This window comes from Cupressus sempervirens, chromosome 7 (genome assembly GCF_028749045.1).
Source record: "Cupressus sempervirens isolate cs-2001-9-10 chromosome 7, ASM2874904v1, whole genome shotgun sequence".
Lineage (NCBI taxonomy): Eukaryota > Viridiplantae > Streptophyta > Pinopsida > Cupressales > Cupressaceae > Cupressus > Cupressus sempervirens.
The window spans coordinates 691531556-691540966 of record NC_143124.1 but is presented as its reverse complement, the minus strand read 5'-3'; positions in this window follow the sequence as shown (position 1 = coordinate 691540966).

The following is a 9411-nucleotide window of genomic DNA, read 5'->3' as shown; positions in this document are numbered from 1 at the left end:
ACGACAGTGCCATGCACTTCTGTAGGATGAGACAGTGAAGAGGCGAGCACGCACCGAGAACGCACTAGCGAATAAATTATGCGGCAACCAAACCTTTCGCCGGCCCCCCTCTCAATCCCAAGGCTCTACCGATCGGCAAAAAACTTAGGGTGGAGAGTGGACCCTTGATGAAATTAGGGACGTCGAGCAATGCACCCGTGCAACCATCTCTTTCCTTCTTGCCGTCCGGGCAGGATAAAAATGCAATGATAGAACGTGCCAATGAGACGGAGCCCTTGGCTACAAGATACAACTCCATACACACTCAGCAACAAGCGCATCTTAGAATCGAACACCAAATGTGCAGTGTGTTGCAAGCCGTGCAGACACCTACATATAGGGTATATCCATCAAAACAAAGCGACAAGTACTTCCCACCAGCTCCGCCATTGCAATTACCGAATGGGATAATACTCACCGCCACAGATTAATGACCATCATTACCGTCTCGGAATAGATACAAGCACATCGAGTTTCATCCGATCAGCTGGATGAATTTCACCTTGAAGGGGCCCAATCCAAAAGTTCCGGAGGTCATCTCCTGGAACTCTCAAGAACAAGGCCCATCTTACATGCAAACTCTGCTACTGCGCAAACATAGGTTGCAATTAAAGAGAAATTGCAAGGCCGTCACAATGGCCCGAGGCCAATGCTCCGACTAAGGCAATTTTCTCTTGCAATCACCATGCCGCCGTTCACAGAGAGATCTCCCCATTCACTTGTGACGCGAGCTCGCCCTTGAAAGGCCACTTTCCAAGGCATCCCCCGATGACACATTGGAACGACAACCGCTGTCGAACCATTTCCCAATGTTGTGCCGATCGAGTTGGCACAGATCCGCTAGACGAGGGCTCCCGTTTTAGATCGAGTTTTAAAATCACCAAGAAGACGCGGTGAGGGCTGGCAACCGCTGCCAAACCTTTTTCCGGAATTGCGCCAGCTGAGTGACTAGAAAACATGCTTTACGCGATAGGCACGCAAAAAATTTTGCTAGAGCGCCAAGCACCCACCTCATGGCTAGAGACAAGGGCTCGCCATTAGATCAACTTCGAAATCGCTGAACAGACGCGCTGTAGAATGGCAACCGCTGCCAAGTCTCTTCCGTAGTTGCGTCGGTCGAGTGATCGAAGAAGGTGATCTAAGAGAGGGTCCAAGCGTAGGCATTCGTTGGGGGATTCGCGCCGATGGCATAAATTTATGCAATACCCGAGCAAGCAACACCGGACGGAGGTGCTAGACGAGGGCTCCCGTTTTAGATCGAGTTTTAAAATCACCGAGTAGACACGGTGAGGGCTGGCAACCGCTGCCAAACCTTTTTCCGAAATTGCGCCATCTGAGTGACAAGAAAACATGATCTAAAGGAGAGTCCAAGAATAGCACCCTCGAGGGTGGGCTTCACGCCCCTCTAATTGATTCAACGTCGGCGTCCACCGTTTCAAAATCCGACATATCCATCCGCCCTGACAGCGGCGTTGAATCAATGAGGGGGGCACGGGAGAGGCTCGCGGACACCACCTCTCCCCTTGTAGCCGCGATAGGCAAGCAAAAAATTTTGCTAGAGCGCCAAGCACCCACCTCATGGCTAGAGACAAGGGCTCGCCATTAGATCAACTTCGAAATCGCTGAACAGACGCGCTGTAGAATGGCAACCGCTGCCAAGTCTCTTCCGTAGTTGCGTCGGTCGAGTGATCGAAGAAGGTGATCTAAGAGAGGGTCCAAGCGCAGGCATTCGTTGGGGGATTCGGCGCCGATGGCATAAATTTATGCAATACCCGAGCAAGCAACACCGGACGGAGGTGCTAGACGAGGGCTCCCGTTTTAGATCGAGTTTTAAAATCACCGAGTAGACGCGGTGAGGGCTGGCAACCGCTGCCAAACCTTTTTCCGAAATTGCGCCATCTGAGTGACAAGAATACATGATCTAAAGGAGAGTCCAGGAATAGCACCCTCGAGGGTGGGCTTCATGCCCCTCTAATTGATTCAACGTCGGCGTCCACCGTTTCAAAATCCGACATTTCCATCCGCCCTGACAGCGGCGTTGAATCAATGAGGGGGGCACGGGAGAGGCTCGCGGCAACCACCTCTCCCCTTGTAGCCGTGATAGGCACGCAAAAAAGTTTTGCTAGAGCGCCAAGCACCCACCTCATGGCTAGAGACAAGGGCTCGCCATTAGATCAACTTCGAAATCGCTGAACAGACGCGCTTTAGAATGGCAACCGCTGCCAAGTCTCTTCCGCAGTTGCGTCGGTCGAGTGATCGAAGAAGGTGATCTAAGAGAGGGTCCAAGCGTAGGCATTCTCTTTGGGGGATTCGCGCCGATGGCATAAATTTCTGCAATACCCGAGCAACACCGGACGGAGGTGCTAGACGAGGGCTCCCGTTTTAGATCGAGTTTTAAAATCACCAGGTAGACGCGGTGAGGGCTGGCAACCGCTGCCAAACCTTTTTCCGAAATTGCGCCAGCTGAGTTGACAAGAAAACATGATCTAAAGGAGAGTCCAGGAATAGCACCCTCGAGGGTGGGCTTCATGCCCCTCTAATTGATTCAACGTCGCCGTCCAACGTTTCAAAATCTGACATATCCATCCGCCCTGACAGCGGCGTTGAATCAATGAGGGGGGCACGGGAGAGGCTCGCGGCAACCACCTCTCCCCTTGTAGCCGCGATAGGCACGCAAAAAATTTTGCTAGAGCGCCAAGCACCCACCTCATGGCTAGAGACAAGGGCTCGCCATTAGATCAACTTCGAAATCGCTGAACAGACGCGCTGTAGAATGGCAACCGCTGCCAAGTCTCTTCCGTAGTTGCGTCGGTCGAGTGATCGAAGAAGGTGATCTAAGAGAGGGTCCGAGCGTAGGCATTCGTTGGGGGATTCGCGCCGATGGCATAAATTTATGCAATACCCGAGCAACACCGGACGGAGATGCTAGACGAGGGCTCCCGTTTTAGATCGAGTTTTAAAATCACCGAGTAGACGCGGTGAGGGCTGGCAACCGCTGCCAAACCTTTTTCCGAAATTCCGCCGTCTGAGTGACAAGAAAACATGATCTAAAGGAGAGTCCAGGAATAGCACCCTCGAGGGTGGGCTTCATGCCCCTCTAATTGATTCAACGTCGCCGTCCACAGTTTCAAAATCTGACATATCCATCCGCCCTGACAGCGGCATTGAATCAATGAGGGGGGCACGGGAGAGGCTCGCGGCAACCACCTCTCCCCTTGTAGCCGCGATAGGCACGCAAAAAATTTTGCTAGAGCGCCAAGCGCCCACCTCATGGCTAGAGACAAGGGCTCGCCATTACATCAACTTCGAAATCGCTGAACAGACGCGCTGTAGAATGGCAACCGCTGCCAAGTCTCTTCCGCAGTTGCGTCGGTCGAGTGATCGAAGAAGGTGATCTAAGAGAGGGTCCAAGCGTAGGCATTCGTTGGGGGATTCGCGCCGATGGCATAAATTTATGCAATACCCGAGCAACACCGGACGGAGGTGCTAGACGAGGGCTCCCGTTTTAGATCGAGTTTTAAAATCACCGAGTAGACGCGGTGAGGGCTGGCAACCGCTGCCAAACCTTTTTCCGAAATTGCACCATCTGAGTGACAAGAAAACATGATCTGAAGGAGAGTCCAGGAATAGCACCCTCGAGGGTGGGCTTCATGCCCCTCTAATTGATTCAACGTCGCCGTCCACCGTTTCAAAATCCGACATATCCATCCGCCCTGACAGCGGCGTTGAATCAATGAGGGGGGCAAGGGAGAGGCTCGCGGACACCACCTCTCCCCTTGTAGCCGCGATAGGCACGCAAAAAATTTTGCTAGAGCGCCAAGCACCCACCTCATGGCTAGAGACAAGGGCTCGCCATTAGATCAACTTCGAAATCGCTGAACAGACGCGCTGTAGAATGGCAACCGCTGCCAACTCTCTTCCGTAGTTGCGTCGGTCGAGTGATCGAAGAAGGTGATCTAAGAGAGGGTCCAAGCGTAGGCATTCGTTGGGGGATTCGCGCCGATGGCACAAATTTATGCAATACCCGAGCAAGCAACACCGGACGGAGGTGCTAGACGAGGGCTCCCGTTTTAGATCGAGTTTTAAAATCACCGAGTAGACGCGATGAGGGCTGGCAACCGCTGCCAAACCTTTTTCCGAAATTGCGCCATCTGAGTGACAAGAATACATGATCTAAAGGAGAGTCCAGGAACAGCACCCTCGAGGGTGGGCTTCATGCCCCTCTAATTGATTCAACGTCGGCGTCCACCGTTTCAAAATCCGACATTTCCATCCGCCCTGACAGCGGCGTTGAATCAATGAGGGGGGGCACGGGAGAGGCTCGCGGCAACCACCTCTCCCCTTGTAGCCGCGATAGGCACGCAAAAAATTTTGCTAGAGCGCCAAGCACCCACCTCATGGCTAGAGACAAGGGCTCGCCATTAGATCAACTTCGAAATCGCTGAACAGACGCACTGTAGAATGGCAACCGCTGCCAAGTCTCTTCCGTAGTTGCGTCGGTCGAGTGATCGAAGAAGGTGATCTAAGAGAGGGTCCAAGCGTAGGCATTCGTTGGGGGATTCGCGCCGATGGCATAAATTTATGCAATACCCGAGCAAGCAACACCGGACGGAGGTGCTAGACGAGGGCTCCCGTTTTAGATCGAGTTTTAAAATCACCGAGTAGACGCGGTGAGGGCTGGCAACCGCTGCCAAACCTTTTTCTGAAATTGCGCCATCTGAGTGACAAGAAAACATGATCTAAAGGAGAGTCCAGGAATAGCACCCTCGAGGGTGGGCTTCACGCCCCTCTAATTGATTCAACGTCGGCGTCCACCGTTTCAAAATCCGACATATCCATCCGCCCTGACAGCGGCGTTGAATCAATGAGGGGGGCACGGGAGAGGCTCGCGGACACCACCTCTCCCCTTGTAGCCGCGATAGGCAAGCAAAAAATTTTGCTAGAGCGCCAAGCACCCACCTCATGGCTAGAGACAAGGGCTCGCCATTAGATCAACTTCGAAATCGTTGAACAGACGCGCTGTAGAATGGCAACCGCTGCCAAGTCTCTTCCGTAGTTGCGTCGGTCGAGTGATCGAAGAAGGTGATCTAAGAGAGGGTCCAAGCGCAGGCATTCATTGGGGGATTCGGTGCCGATGGCATAAATTTATGCAATACCCGAGCAAGCAACACCGGACGGAGGTGCTAGACGAGGGCTCCCGTTTTAGATCGAGTTTTAAAATCACCGAGTAGACGCGGTGAGGGCTGGCAACCGCTGCCAAACCTTTTTCCGAAATTGCGCCATCTGAGTGACAAGAATACATGATCTAAAGGAGAGTCCAGGAATAGCACCCTCGAGGGTGGGCTTCATGCCCCTCTAATTGATTCAACGTCGGCGTCCACCGTTTCAAAATCTGACATTTCCATCCGCCCTGACAGCGGCGTTGAATCAATGAGGGGGGCACGGGAGAGGCTCGCGGCAACCACCTCTCCCCTTGTAGCCGCGATAGGCACGCAAAAAAGTTTTGCTAGAGCGCCAAGCACCCACCTCATGGCTAGAGACAAGGGCTCGCCATTAGATCAACTTCGAAATCGCTGAACAGACGCGCTTTAGAATGGCAACCGCTGCCAAGTCTCTTCCGCAGTTGCGTCGGTCGAGTGATCGAAGAAGGTGATCTAAGAGAGGGTCCAAGCGTAGGCATTCTCGTTGGGGGATTCGCGCCGATGGCATAAATTTCTGCAATACCCGAGCAACACCGGACGGAGGTGCTAGACGAGGGCTCCCATTTTAGATCGAGTTTTAAAATCACCAAGTAGACGCGGTGAGGGCTGGCAACCGCTGCCAAACCTTTTTCCGAAATTGCGCCAGCTGAGTTGACAAGAAAACATGATCTAAAGGAGAGTCCAGGAATAGCACCCTCGAGGGTGGGCTTCATGCCCCTCTAATTGATTCAACGTCGCCGTCCACCGTTTCAAAATCCGACATATCCATCCGCCCTGACAGCGGCGTTGAATCAATGAGGGGGGCACGGGAGAGGCTCGCGGCAACCACCTCTCCCCTTGTAGCCGCGATAGGCACGCAAAAAATTTTGCTAGAGCGCCAAGCACCCACCTCATGGCTAGAGACAAGGGCTCGCCATTAGATCAACTTCGAAATCGCTGAACAGACGCGCTGTAGAATGGCAACCGCTGCCAAGTCTCTTCCATAGTTGCGTCGGTTGAGTGATCGAAGAAGGTGATCTAAGAGAGGGTCCGAGTGTAGGCATTCGTTGGGGGATTCGCGCCGATGGCATAAATTTATGCAATACCCGAGCAACACCGGACGGAGATGCTAGACGAGGGCTCCCGTTTTAGATCGAGTTTTAAAATCACCGAGTAGACGCGGTGAGGGCTGGCAACCGCTGCCAAACCTTTTTCCGAAATTCCGCCGTCTGAGTGACAAGAAAACATGATCTAAAGGAGAGTCCAGGAATAGCACCCTCGAGGGTGGGCTTCATGCCCCTCTAATTGATTCAACGTCGCCGTCCACAGTTTCAAAATCCGACATATCCATCCGCCCTGACAGCGGCGTTGAATCAATGAGGGGGGCACGGGAGAGGCTCGCGGCAACCACCTCTCCCCTTGTAGCCACGATAGGCACGCAAAAAATTTTGCTAGAGCGCCAAGCGCCCACCTCATGGCTAGAGACAAGGGCTCGCCATTACATCAACTTCAAAATCGCTGAACAGACGCGCTGTAGAATGGCAACCGCTGCCAAGTCTCTTCCGCAGTTGCGTCGGTCGAGTGATCGAAGAAGGTGATCTAAGAGAGGGTCCAAGCGTAGGCATTCGTTGGGGGATTCGCGCCGATGGCATAAATTTATGCAATACCCGAGCAACACCGGACGGAGGTGCTAGACGAGGGCTCCCGTTTTAGATCGAGTTTTAAAATCACCGAGTAGACGCGGTGAGGGCTGGCAACCGCTGCCAAACCTTTTTCCGAAATTGCGCCATCTGAGTGACAAGAAAACATGATCTGAAGGAGAGTCCAGGAATAGCACCCTCGAGGGTGGGCTTCATGCCCCTCTAATTGATTCAACGTCGCCGTCCACCGTTTCAAAATCCGACATATCCATCCGCCCTGACAGCGGCGTTGAATCAATGAGGGGGGCAAGGGAGAGGCTCGCGGACACCACCTCTCCCCTTGTAGCCGCGATAGGCACGCAAAAAATTTTGCTAGAGCGCCAAGCACCCACCTCATGGCTAGAGACAAGGGCTCGCCATTAGATCAACTTCGAAATCGCTGAACAGACGCGCTGTAGAATGGCAACCGCTGCCAACTCTCTTCCGTAGTTGCGTCGGTCGAGTGATCGAAGAAGGTGATCTAAGAGAGGGTCCAAGCGTAGGCATTCGTTGGGGGATTCGCGCCGATGGCACAAATTTATGCAATACCCGAGCAAGCAACACCGGACGGAGGTGCTAGATGAGGGCTCCCGTTTTAGATCGAGTTTTAAAATCACCGAGTAGACGCGATGAGGGCTGGCAACCGCTGCCAAACCTTTTTCCGAAATTGCGCCATCTGAGTGACAAGAATACATGATCTAAAGGAGAGTCCAGGAACAGCACCCTCGAGGGTGGGCTTCATGCCCCTCTAATTGATTCAACATCGGCGTCCACCGTTTCAAAATCCGACATTTCCATCCGCCCTGACAGCGGCGTTGAATCAATGAGGGGGGGCACGGGAGAGGCTCGCGGCAACCACCTCTCCCCTTGTAGCAGCGATAGGCACGCAAAAAATTTTGCTAGAGCGCCAAGCACCCACCTCATGGCTAGAGACAAGGGCTCGCCATTAGATCAACTTCGAAATCGCTGAACAGACGCGCTGTAGAATGGCAACCGCTGCCAAGTCTCTTCCGTAGTTGCGTCGATCGAGTGATCGTAGAAGGTGATCTAAGAGAGGGTCCAAGCGTAGGCATTCGTTGGGGGATTCGCGCCGATGGCATAAATTTATGCAATACCCGAGCAACACCGGACGGAGGTGCTAGGCGAGGGCTCCCGTTTTAGATCGAGTTTTAAAATCACCGAGTAGACGCGGTGAGGGTTGGCAACCGCTGCCAAACCTTTTTCCGAAATTGCGCCATCTAAGTGACAAGAAAACATGATCTAAAGGAGAGTCCAGGAATAGCGCCCTCGAGGGTGGGCTTCATGCCCCTCTAATTGATTCAATGTCGCCGTCCACCGTTTCAAAATCCGACATATCCATCCGCCCTGACAGCGGCGTTGAATCAATGAGGGGGGCACGGGAGAGGCTCGCGGCAACCACCTCTCCCCTTGTAGCCGCGATAGGCACGCAAAAAATTTTGCTAGAGCGCCAAGCACCCACCTCATGGCTAGAGACAAGGGCTCGCCATTAGATCAACTTCGAAATCGCTGAACAGACGCGCTGTAGAATGGCAACCGCTGCCAAGTCTCTTCCGTAGTTGCGTCGGTCGAGTGATCGAAGAAGGTGATCTAAGAGAGGGTCCAAGCGTAGGCATTCGTTGGGGGATTCGCGCCGATGGCATAAATTTATGCAATACCCGAGCAACACCGGACGGAGGTGCTAGACGAGGGCTCCCGTTTTAGATCAAGTTTTAAAATCACCGAGTAGACGCGGTGAGGGCTGGCAACCGCTGCCAAACCTTTTTCCGAAATTGCGCCATCTGAGTGACAAGAAAACATGATCTAAAGGAGAGTCCAGGAATAGCACCCTCGAGGGTGGGCTTCATGCCCCTCTAATTGATTCAACGTCGGCGTCCACCGTTTCAAAATCCGACATATCCATCTGCCCTGACAGCGGCGTTGAATCAATGAGGGGGGCACGGGAGAGGCTCGCGGACACCACCTCTCCCCTTGTAGCCGCGATAGGCACGCAAAAAATTTTGCTACAGCGCCAAGCACCCACCTCATGGCTAGAGACAAGGGCTCGCCATTAGATCAACTTCGAAATCGCTGAACAGACGCGCTGTAGAATGGCAACCGCTGCCAAGTCTCTTCCGTAGTTGCGTCGGTCGAGTGATCGAAGAAGGTGATCTAAGAGAGGGTCCAAGCGTAGGCATTCGTTGGGGGATTCGCGCCGATGGCATAAATTTATGCAATACCCGAGCAAGCAACACCGGACGGAGGTGCTAGACGAGGGCTCCCGTTTTAGATCGAGTTTTAAAATCACCGAGTAGACGCGGTGAGGGCTGGCAACCGCTGCCAAACCTTTTTCCAAAATTGCGCCATCTGAGTGACAAGAATACATGATCTAAAGGAGAGTCCAGGAATAGCACCCTCGAGGGTGGGCTTCATGCCCCTCTAATTGATTCAACGTCGGCGTCCACCGTTTCAAAATCCGACATATCCATCCGCCTTGACACCGGCGTTGAATCAGT